Source organism: Eriocheir sinensis, chromosome 21 (genome assembly GCF_024679095.1).
Source record: "Eriocheir sinensis breed Jianghai 21 chromosome 21, ASM2467909v1, whole genome shotgun sequence".
In the NCBI taxonomy this organism is placed as follows: Eukaryota; Metazoa; Arthropoda; class Malacostraca; order Decapoda; family Varunidae; genus Eriocheir; species Eriocheir sinensis.
Window position 1 is genome coordinate 12090387 of NC_066529.1, and position 12500 is coordinate 12102886.

The window sequence follows — 12500 nt, forward strand, 5'->3', positions numbered from 1 at the left end:
GGTGTGTTTTTTCTACCCAAGATTTTTCGCCTCTGGAGGATGCCCTCCACAGAATGTATAAATGGCTTTGCTAAATAATTTCGGAAATTAATTAGTCTTGTCTTTTTAGCTTTGGCGCAACTTGTTTCCACGGCCGCTGTACACATAAAACTCTGTGTGACTTATTAGATTACTGAGTGGCCGTCCGGCGCCGGAAAATGTGGGGAAGGTTTTGTTTTCTTCGCGTCATTAATTGCTGAGGCTCTTGCTCAGAACGAAGCCATTTTAGAGGCGGTGTTCTCGGCACACGTAATTCATGAGTTTTTTTGGCTTGAAGCACGCCAAACCTTATTTTCTCCTGGCAAAAAAAAAAAAAAATATTTGACATGCACATAAGAAATAATAAAACTCTCTCTCTCTCTCTGTGTGTGTGTGTGTGTGTGTGTGTGTGTGTGTGTGTGTGTGTATTTGGACATGATACAGGACCATTACTTTTCATCGTCCAACACTGCTGCACACGTCCGTAACACCCCCGCGCCCACACCTCGACGCAACACACTCGGAACACACAGGCACGGCGCGTCACGCCACGCTGTTACGTAAGTCCCGCAGTCACGGCGCCGCGCGCACACAACGCGCCGCGGGATTATTTTCTTTCATGTGACACTAAATATAGCGAAGTGACGGAGCGGCGTCTACACAGAGGAGCAGGACATCACCTCGTCTGTCTCTCCGTGGCTCTTGGCACTCTCTCTCTTTACACCTGTCACCCTCTGTTCTGAGTCCTATGTGTAAACACGGACACACCTGCCGCATCGGGACGCTCACCTGTTTCACGCCCTTATTTGTCTACATACACCTGCTTTTTTCGTACCCTACACACACACACACACACACACACACACACACACACACACACACACACACACACACACACACACACACTTCGGGGAGGCGGTGGCCGAGTGGTCAGCGTGTGGACGTGGTGAGCCCTTGGACATTGGTTGAGTCCCACCGAAACACGCTGATTTTTCAAACCATCGCCGAGTAGCGGATGAGTACCCACATGCTGCCTAGATCTTCAACCAACACTAACTTCAGCGACTTCGGTCAAGAGGAGCACCGGGGGGCAGCATGGGCCAAGCAAGAGTCATATATCACGGCAGTCACTATAAATAGAATTCGCCTGCGCCACTAACGGGCTGGAGTCGTCGAAGAGGTCCTTCAAGAAACCCAACTGGCACTACAGACAGCACCTAAACACACACACACACACACACACACACACACACACACACACACACACACACACACATTCTCTCTCTCTCCCTTTTTTTTTCTATACGTCATCATCTGCAACAGGACGGAAAAGAAAGGTGAAGAGGAAGGGAAGAAAGAGCAATAAGGGGCGAAGGGAAGAGTGTCAGACCCGTATCGTACACTATCTTCCTATCTCTCTAACGCTCTTCCTCCGCTATCTTCTCTCTATCATCCTCTTCCTTCTCTAACGCTAACAACCGTCACTATCAGAACAGCAGACTACACCAGGTGAATGGGTTGTTTGCCATGATTCTTGTTGTTGCCTACTCTTTCCTGTTTCCTTGTTTCCTTCTCGTCTTCTGTCGCCTTCACTTTAACTTTATATCAGACGAACAATAATCTGACATCCCCTTAGTGTGTGTGTGTGTGTGTGTGTGTGTGTGTGTGTGTGTGTGTGTGTGTGTGTACTTTATCGCCCACCCAATTCCTACTCCTGCATCTCCCTTTTCCATTCCTCCTATATCTCCCTCCTCTCTCTTATCCACTTATTTCATTGACTCTTATTCCTCTGCTATTTCCCTTCTCTTCATTAACTCTTTCCACTTTACTCTTAAAAACACGAACAAACATCATCTATTTTCATCGTCATCCACAACGCTACCGTACACAATTCTTTGCTACCCGTCACTTCACAAGCATCCCCTCCCTCTTTCCCCTTCACATGCCTCCCCTTTCCCCCGTTTCCCCCTTCTCATGCATTCCCTTCCTTTCCCCAGTTCATCCCCCTCCTTCTTCCGCCCCGCCCCCACCTGTCATCACCTTTCCAAGGGCCGCTAATGGTTCGCTCTTCGAAACCCATTTGGTCTTCCGCTTCTTTGCTAACTTCTAGGAAACACTTCTTGTACCTGCTACTTGTTGCCGCTCGTCTCTCAGCAGCGCGATTATGAATTCCTGTTTTCCCTTGTGTTCAGTGGTGACAGGAAGGGGGAGGAAGGGGACACACACACACACACACACACACACACACACACACACACACACACACACACACACACACACACACACACCTATATCTCCCCCCAACACACAAACAGGGGGCCACTTCGTAAGGATAACATTTAGTGATATTCTCTAATTAATAAGTTTTTCTGGACATATGCAAACTATACCGTATGCACTTTTCCGTTGGTTTTTGTGCGTGTGTTGGGTGTGGGTAAGGAAGCTAGATGAAAAATACACAGTGGAAGAGGTGGACGATAAAGAGGAAGAGGAGGTATAGAAGGTTCAGGGGAATAACGAGAACGGGACGATGAAGGAGATGAAGGAGGAGGACGATGATGACTATAAGGAGGAGGCGGAGGGAAAGAAACACAACGAAAAAAGAAATAGTATAGTAGAGGGAGGAAGAGGAATGAAGGCAGGCAGGCAAGCATCATCGCTGAGGGAAGAAAATTAGACGAGACGGAGGTAAAGAATCAGCGGAGAATAAAACAGAGAAGTGCCGGAGGAGGAAACGCGGAGGAAAATGAGGAGGATGGAGGAAAATAGGAAGAGGCAAGAGACTCACTCAATTTGCCTCTCGTCTCCTTAACATACAAAGACACGACTGCCAAACCTCAGCCTGAGAGAACCGCTTCCCCAACCTCCTCCTCCTCCTCCTCCTCCTCCTCCTCCTCCTCCTCCGCCTCCTCCTCGGCCCATCGCCAAGAAGTCACAGAATTCTCGTGTTTACATCATCAGCTGATCGTTGACGCCACCACCGCCGCCGCCGCCGCAAAACCAGGCTTCCGGCACCCCATTATCAGCTACGAGACAAACAAACAAACAAACAAACAAGCAAAAACACACACACACACATAAACCGTACCCCACCCACACAATCTTCCACACACACGTCACCGCACCTACTCAGACACACACACACACACACACACACACACACATACAACATCAACAAAACACAGAACAACAACGATATCAAAGCACAAAAACTACTCAGCATCACCCCCACCCACCACCACCAACCATCACCACCACCAACCAACAACCAACACACCAACACCAGTAGAGCATAAAGACACAGCGCGGTGCCACTGACGCGGAGAAGTATAATGCCACTCGAGGCACCCCGCAGAACAATGCCAAAGATAGTGCCTCCTCAGATCAGACCCCACGAGCCGCCCGGGCCATGCCTTATATAAATACGGCTGAAATAACTTGTCAACACGGGAAAAACTTGAACCAACACTCGCTGACAGGTCCCGGGCGTGAGATGAGCTAAGATGACGGACGGGGAGTGAGACCTTATTGTTTGCACTGCGAGAAGAAAGGAAGGGGGGGAGGAGGAAGGGGACAGGGTAGCGGCACAGCAAAGAAGACGGTGGATGAAGAGGAAGAGAAGGAAGAAGAGGAGGAGGAGAAGGTAAGAACAAAAGGAAACGGTAGATGTGAGAAGAGAATATAGAGAAGTAATGATAATAAGAAAGTAGATTGTTCATGAAGGGGAAAAGAAGGAATAAGAGGAGGAGGAGGAGGAGGAGGAAGAGGTAGCAACAGAGGGAAAAGGTAGATGTGGAAGGAGGATAAAGAAAGAGGTAACAAAAAGAAGAAAGAAGACAGTGGATGAAGCGGAATAGAAGGAATAAGAGGAAGAGGAGGAGGAGGAGGAGGAGGAGGAGGCAACAACAGAAGGAAGAGGATGATGCCAGAGGAGGATAAAGAAGAGAGAGAAAGAGAGATAGCAAAAGGAAGAGGAGTGGGAGTGTGGTAAGAGGAAGAGGAAGAGGACAGAATGTAGTCGAACGATGGTGTTTTTAAGAGTGAAGAAAGAGATGTGAAGCAAAAGATGAAAAGCTTGGATGAAGGAGGAGAAACAGGAAGAGGAGAGTGAGGAGGAGGAGGAAGACACGAATATAGTGCGAAAGATGATGTAGTGAGATGATGGCGCGGGAAGGGACGCAAGAAATAAGGTGGGAGGAGAGATGATATACGAGGGAAGGGCTGCGAGGGAGATGAGACACTAAAGAAGATGCAAAGTTATGGAGGGAGGGAGAATAGAGGTGGAAGGAGAAGAGAGGAGGAGGATGTACATGAGGAGGAGGAACCATAGGAAGAGGAGGAAATAGAAAATACAGAGGAAAGAAGGAATAGGACGAGGAAAGCAATAGAAAAGGAGGAGCATAAAATCAGGAAGGAAAGGAAGACGAGACGAAGGTTATGAAAAGAGGAAAAATAAAGGTAGGAGAAGGATGATGACGTACATGAAAAGAAGGAACCATTAGAAGAAGAGGAAATATGTAATAAAGAGGAGAGGAGGACGAGGAAAACAACAGAAGAGAAGGACAAAATCAGAAAAAGAAGAAGGACGAGACGGAATAGGAAATATGGATAAGAACTAAAGAATAAATTAATCGTTGACAAAATGAGATGAAGGAGCAGAGGATGAAGATATAACTGGATGGAAAAGATGATTAAATAAAGTGAAAATAAAAAAAATAGATTATGTTCTATGGACCGTTGGCTGAGGGGGGAAAAAGTTATGGAGGAAAAGAGAGACAGAGCAAAGTGAAGGAAAGGGGGGGGGGGGAGGGGGAAGAAAAAGGGGAAAGAGGGATGAAGGGTTAACTATGAGAAAAAGAGAAGAAAAACAAGGAAGGAGAGAGAGAGAGAGAGAGAGAGAGAGAGAGAGAGAGAGAGAGAGAGAGAGAGAGAGAGAGAGAGAGAGAGAGAGAGAGAGAGAGAGAGAGAGAGAGAGAGAGAGAGAGAGAGAGAGAGAGAGAGAGAGAGAGAGAGAGAGAGAGACCCCTGTAGAAAACGAAACCAACATGTTTTTCCCTAACCTGTCAGAACGCAAATCAACTTTCCACTTCCCTCGTTTCTTCTTTTCTCTCTCTCTCTCAAGTGGTGCGAGAGAGAGAGAGAGAGAGAGAGAGAGAGAGAGAGAGAGAGAGAGAGAGAGAGAGAGAGAGAGAGAGAGAGAGAGAGAGAGAGAGAGAGAGAGAGAGAGAGAGAGAGAGAGACTTAAGACACTCAAGGTACACAGCAGGAGGAGGAGGAGGAGGAGGAAGAGGAGGAGGAGAAGGAGAAGGAGGAGGAGGAGGAGGAGGAGGACCCTTCTTAAACGCTATAAATTTTCCTTCGAAGCTGGGGCAATAAAGGCTCCCTCACTCCCTCCCTCCCCCACCCCCTCCACTCCCACCTCCCTCCCTTCCCCCCTCCCCCCTTTTCCCCTCACCGCTTCATAACCCGATTGAAATGACTGCACGTGTCCGCCCGACCCCCGCCTGACCCCTCGTGTGACCCCCCCCCCGTCCCCCCCACCCCCACGTGACCAGTGAGGGGAATGAACACCTCCTCCTCCTCCTCCTCCTCCTCGAGCTATTTTTTTTCCTCTTCGCACACCTTCACCTCACGTTATTATTTTCCATTTTTATTTTTTTGCTTCATCTTCCTCAATTTCTTACACCTTCATGTCATCTCTTATTTTATTTTTATTTTTTTACTTATCTTCGTACACTTTCATCTCATTCTCTCCTCATTTTCATTATTTTTTTTTACTTTTTCCTCATCTTCGTACACCTTCGCCTCATTCTCTCATCCTTTTCCCTCCTTTTTTCTTCTATTTCGTCTTCCTCATTTTCGCACACTTCCACCTCATTCTCTCATCCTTTTCCCTCCTTTTTTCTTCTATTGCCTCTTCTTCATCTTCGTACACTTCCACCTCATTCTCTCATCCTTTTCCCTCCTTTTTTCTTCTATTTCCTCTTCTTCATCTTCGCACACTTCCACCTCATTCTCTCATCCTTTTCCCTCCTTTTTTCTTCTATTTCCTCTTCTTCATCTTCGTACACATTCATCTCATTCCCTCATTCTTTTCCTTCCCATTTCTTCTACCTCTTCTTCTTGCTCTTCTTCCTCTTCTCCGTACACCTTCATTTCATACTCTCATCATTTTCATTCCTATTTTTTTCCTTCATTCTCCTCATCTACGTACACCTTCCCGTCACCTTCTCGTCCTTTTCCTCTTATTTCTTCAACTTCCTCCTACTCTTCTGCCTTCTCTTCCTCACGCTCTCACCTCCCATCCATTTCACTCTCACAGAATAGGAGTGGGAGGAACAGGTAGGCAAGAAGAAGAAGAGATGGAGAAGGACGAGAGAAGAATGAGACTGGAGGAGACGAAAGGAGGAGGAGGAGGAGGAGGAGCAGAAGATGGAGGGTAAAGATACGGAGTTGGGAGAGGAAGATTAGATTAGCGGGAGAGTGAAGAGCAGGAAGGATAATAAAACAGTGGATTGGGTTAGGGAAGATAGAGAAAAGGTGGATAAAGGTGTGGAAGACAAGGCAAGCAGGTGTGGAGGTGTGGAAGAGAGGATGCAAAGGTGGAGGATAATAAGGGAGGGAGAATCGTGGTCCAAAAGAAAAGAAAGAAGACAAAATAAGGAAAATAATGGATAGTAAGGAGAATAAAGGTCAAGTTTTAAGGGGAGGTGAAGACAAGTGAATGAGAATGAGGGCAAACGAAAAAAAAGTGGATAAATAAGAGAAGAAAAGCAAGGAAAGTGGAAAGGGGACAATGATGATGGGAAAGGAAAAGTGGATATGCATATGAAAAGAGATGAAAAGGGATGAGAAAAAATATAATGAAAAAAATAAATAAATAAACAACATAACTAGTAAAAGGAAGAAGATGAAATAAGGAAGATGGTCATGGTGGTATACAGTGCAGAAAAAAATAAATAAAACATATGAGAAGTAATAAAAAGAAGAAGGGAAGAGATAAAAGAAAAGAAAAAGGGAATATGTATGATGTGGCTGCGAAAAAGAAGATTTGATAAAGAAGATAAAAAAAGAAGAAGAAAAAGTTAAAAAAGTGGAGTGAGGAGAAAAGGGACGAGAAAGCCACAGTAAAGAAAATAAAGGAGGAATAAACATGATGTGAGAGAGAGAGAGAGAGAGAGAGAGAGAGAGAGAGAGAGAGAGAGAGAGAGAGAGAGAGAGAGAGAGAGAGAGAGAGAGAGAGAGAGAGAGAGAGAGAGAGAGAGAGAGAGAGAGAGAGAGAGAGAGAGAGAGAGAGAGAGAGAGAGAGAGAGAGAGAGAGAGAGAGAGAGAGAGAGAGAGAGACAAAGAAAGAAAACGAAAGAAAGAATGAGAGAGAGAGAGAGAGAAGACAAAGAAAGAAAACGAAAGGAAGAATGAGAGAGAGAGAGAGAGAGAGAGAGAGAGAGAGAGAGAGAGAGAGAGAGAGAGAGAGAGAGAGAGAGAGAGAGAGAGAGAGAGAGAGAGAGAGAGAGAGAGAGAGAGAGAGAGAGAAAACAAACAACCAAACAGCGATAGAGAACCCAAACTAGTGACTGGATGAAATATAAACATGAATAGCGATTAAAAAGTCAAATTAAACGATAAAACACAATAATAAACAAAACCATAAAATAGAGCATGAACTTGGGTGAACATAAGACGAGGAAGAATAGAGCAAAATGGAGCAAAATAAGAGGAAAAGCAGAAGATATAAGAGGACAATAATTATGGAAAAGGAGACGGAGGATGAAGCCGAGAAAAGGAGAAGGAAAGAAGAAAGACGTAGAGACATACAAGGTGGAATAGAAAGATGGAGAAGAGAGGGAGAGAGGGAAAGGGAGAGAGATTTAAAGAGACGGGGAAAAAAGGGTTCAAAATGATAAATTAAGTAGATGTGACAGCAGGATGAAAAATAAAGTAGGTTGTAAGAGAGGGAGGAAGGGAAAGAAAGAGCATCAATCACACTTCACAGGAAACAACAACAGGAACGATAAACAGACAAACAACACTCGCCATAAATCCCGTTGAGAGAGAGAGAGAGAGAGAGAGAGAGAGAGAGAGAGAGAGAGAGAGAGAGAGAGAGAGAGAGAGAGAGAGAGAGAGAGAGAGAGAGAGAGAGAGAGAGAGAGAGAGAGAGAGAGAGAGAGAGAGAGAGAGAGAGAGAGAGAGAGAGAGAGAATGAAAGAGAGAAGAGAAAGAAAAGAACGAGAGAGAGAGAGAGAGAGAGAGAGAGAGAGAGAGAGAGAGAGAGAGAGAGAGAGAGAGAGAGAGAGAGAGAGAGAGAGAGAGAGAGAGAGAGAGAGAGAGAGAGAGAGAGAGAGAGAGAGAGAGAGAGAGAGAGAACGAAAGAAAGAAAGACAAAGAAAGAACGATAGAAAGAATGAAAAAGAGAAAGACAAAAAGAAAAGAACGAGAGAGAGAGAGAGAGAGAGAGAGAGAGAGAGAGAGAGAGAGAGAGAGAGAGAGAGAGAGAGAGAGAGAGAGAGAGAGAGAGAGAGAGAGAGAGAGAGAGAGAGAGAGAGAGAGAGAGACTGTACTACATATGTGAATCGGCATTAAAATAAACAGTTAAAGAAAAAAAAAAAGATTAAAGAGATTGCATTCACGATAGAGCCACAATAAATGAGAAGGATGAAAGCAAAAAAAGACTGAGGTTGAACAAGTTAGAGGAAAATTAATAAGGACGAACATTGAAGAAGGGAAGGGAGAAAATTATGACAGGAAGAACATATATATAAAAAAATTGAAGGATAGAATGATGGAAGAAATAACAAAAAAAATATAAAGTACAATCCAATAAAGTGAATATAAAAAGGAGGAAAATGAAGGTAAAAAGGGATGGAAGAAAGGAAAACGAAGGAAAGGAGAATGAGTGAATGAAACTGAAGAGACAAGAGAAAAAAAAGGATAGATGAGGGAAGGAAGAAGGATATACGGAAAAAGTAACGTATATCAACACAGGAAGGAAGGAAGGAAGGAGGAAGGGGTGAAACAAGTTAGGGACGAAGAGAGAGAGAGAGAGAGAGAGAGAGAGAGAGAGAGAGAGAGAGAGAGAGAGAGAGAGAGAGAGAGAGAGAGAGAGAGAGAGAGAGAGAGAGAGAGAGAGAGAGAGAGAGAGAGAGAGAGAGAGAGAGAGAGAGAGAAAGAAAGAGAGAAAGAAAGAAAAGGGGAAAAGCAAAATCGTATCTTCACTATTGCAACAAACAAAAGAAATTTAGCATCGGTATATCAAACGAGGCTTCACACACACACACACACACACACACACACACACACACACACACACACACACACACACACACACAAACGCACGCACTCTTTCCCTCTTAACACCGTGGCTTCCCCCAACACACTTGAAACAATGCCGATGCCACCACTCCCCCCCCCCCCCCCCCCCCCCGCCACCACCGCCACCACCCGCTACCAGAATAGTCACTGGGAGAGGGAGAGGGAGAGAGAGACGGAGGAGAGGAGAGGGAGGAGAAGGTGGTGAGGTTGCGTGCGTGGGGTGAGGAAGAAAGATGAGGGAAGGTTGAGGAATTGAACTGAGTGAGTGAGTGAGTGAGTGAGTGAGTGAGTGAATTCTGAGGTGGAGGAAAAGGAAGAGGAGGTGAGTATTGAATCAGCCCTCCTGTTCTATAAGACTGCATGTGGTTATGAAGGATGGATAGGACATACAATGACAGGTAGATTATTAGTTGGACAGGTAGATATAGAGATTAGGTAGAGAGACAGGCAGATGGATGGACAAATAAGTTGATAAGATAAATGGAGAGAGATGTATAGATAAAAAGACAGACTGACTGATTGATTGAGGTATAAATATGGAATAGATGAAGGTGAAGATAGGGGTGATAGAATAACATGTAAATAGATAGGAAAATAGATTAATATATAGAGAGATAAATAGATGCACACAAGTAGTAGTAGTAGTAGTAGTAGTAGTAGTAGTAGTAGTAGTAGTAGTAGTAGTAGTTCATATACTTGTCACATTGTCATATTTAATTTTTCCCATTACTCACCCTTTCCCTTCCCCCTTTTATTTACCCATCCTTCCTCATCCCCCTTTGCCGCCATTGTCTGTTCTTACTCCCTGTATTTCTTTCTTTCCCCTTCCTTCTTTCTTCCCATTACATTTCTACCTCTTGTGGGTTTTCTTTTTTTTTCCCTTTCATCTTTCGCATTTCATTACCCCTTTCTCTTCTGTTCTCCTTCATAGCATAATATTTTTTTCCTAGATATTTGTTTCATGTATTTTTCTTCTTATAATTCATCTTCTTTCTTTTCTTTCTCTTTTCTCTTCTTTTGCCTTTCTTCCACAGACACTTCACCTCCATCTTCTGTACTCCTTCATCTTCTTTTCCCTCCCTCCTCCTCCTCCTTGCCTCCATTCTCTACCCACCTCCTCACCCAGTCTTCGTCATCTTCCAACCTCCCTCCATTTCTCTCCTCCGCCTCCTCCTCCTCCTCCTCGCCGTGTAATAATGAGCCGTCACGAGTCTCAGGTGAAACTGCCAAGAACCAACGCCTAAGTGCAGGTGTTGGGGGCGAGATGTCACCCCTCCACCTCCCTTACCTTGCCCCCTCCCCTCTTTCACTCCTTCCGTCATCTTCCACTTCCCTAACTCTCTCCTCCACTCCTATACCCTTCATCCTTACATTCCTTTCCACTTTCGCTAACTTCCACCCTCCACTCCTATTTGCAAACCCCAACCGCTTCTTCACCGCTTCTCACTTTACCCCACTCCTTTCTCTTATTTCCCTTCATCCGATCCGATCCGTCCTTTTCCTTCCCTTCCTTACATCATCTTCCACTTCCCTAACTCTCTCCTCCACTCCTATTTGCTAACCTCAACCCCTTCTTCATTTTCACCCACTTCACACCAATCACCTTTTCTATTATACCCCTTCATCTGATCCTTCTCCTTCCCTTCCTTACATCATCTTCCACTTCGCTAACTCTCTCCTCCACTCCTATTTGCAAACCTCAACCCCTTCTTCACTTTCATCCACTTCACCAATCACCTTTTCTCTTATACCCCTTCATCCGATCCTTCCTTTTCCTTCCCTTCCTTACATCATCTTCCACTTCCCTAACTCTCTCCTCCACTCCTATTTGCTAACCTCAACCCCTTCACTTTCACCCACTTCACACCAATCACCTTTTCTCTTATAACCCTTCATCCGATCCTTCCTTTTCCTTCCCTACCTTTCTCCTCCACTCCTATCTACTACCTCAACCCTATCATCATCTTTATCCGCTTCTCCAATCGCCTTTCCTCTTTTACTTTCTTTATTTGAGCTTCCTCTTTCATCCATTCCTACCTGTTCTCTCTCCTGTGTTTCTCCTTTCCTCATTCTTCATCTTTTTCTTTAATAATTTAGTTTCTAGTTCTCGCCTTTAATGCTTCAAATGTTATTTTTTCGTCTTGGACATTTTGCAGGATTCAACTCTCTCTCTCTCTCTCAATAGGGTAACTTTGGAATTAGTATACAAACCTCCTCCTCCTCCTCCTCTTCCTCTTCTTCCTTCTTCTTCTTCCCCTCCTCCTCCTCCTCCTCCTCCTCCTCCTCCTCCTCCTCCTCCTCCTCCTCCTCCTCTATTTCGTCCGTACCCTTTGATGTTTACTCCCTCCCTTTTATTATTCGGCTATTCCTGTATTTATCTGTGTGTGTGTGTGTGTGTGTGTGTGTGTGTGTGTGTGTGTGACCGCGAGTGTGTGTGTGTGTGTGTGTGTGTGTGTGTGTGTGTGTGTGAGCGCGAGTGTGTGTGTGTGTGTGTGTGTAGCTGCGTAATTGAGGTAGGTAATCAGCCAAAACACCTCATTTTACGACTTGTTATAGCAGAATCAATGATCATTACAATATTAAAAAAAGAAATAAAGCGTGTTAAGTTGTCGTACACAAATACTAACAACTTTCGAACATCTTGAAAAGCTGTAGGAAACAAAACCGTAGGGATCAAAACAGTTGTGAAAATGGCGATGACGTGTGAGTCGGAAACGAGATAACGGGCGAGTTAATGCAACCACTCCTTACCGTGTTGGGTGGTGGCTCAGGTCTTGGCTGTGGGCCGGGAACCGTTACGCATTAATACATGTTTCACTGTGTGCTATAACGAATAAATGCTATAACGTATGGGTTCAGGAGTGTTAGCACTGTAAAAGTTCATAATGACAGTGAAAGCCCTTTTGTTGCTTGTAATATATATCGTTTTGACCGTTCGGTGCCTCTAGTATGTCAGGATGGCGGTGCCGCTGGTCAACACAAGCCTATGTTTGGGGATTTTGCAAAACACCGGCATCACATAGCCTTGTCTGTTTGTTTATCTTGTGTTTGCCTCTAAACGCATAAAGCGAGTGCTATATAAACATCGAAAACAATATACTTACATGTCAACAGTTGGTCCAGGGACGCGCGGAGAGGCCTTCCGCTGTCAGTTCAAACTGTAATGAGTTGTT

The 12500-nt window shown here is 44.9% G+C and overlaps 1 long non-coding RNA gene across 3 annotated transcripts in view; it reads right to left on the reverse strand.

Moving 5' to 3' along the window:
* Positions 1-12500, reverse strand: part of LOC127001685 (uncharacterized) — a 397327-nt gene that overhangs the window by 384751 nt on the left and 76 nt on the right. For all 3 annotated transcript variants that reach the window (XR_007755401.1, XR_007755402.1, XR_007755400.1), the window contains exon 1: positions 12432-12500. This exon is cut by the window's right edge. This is a non-coding gene — a long non-coding RNA (uncharacterized LOC127001685). The remainder of the gene's footprint in view (positions 1-12431) is intronic.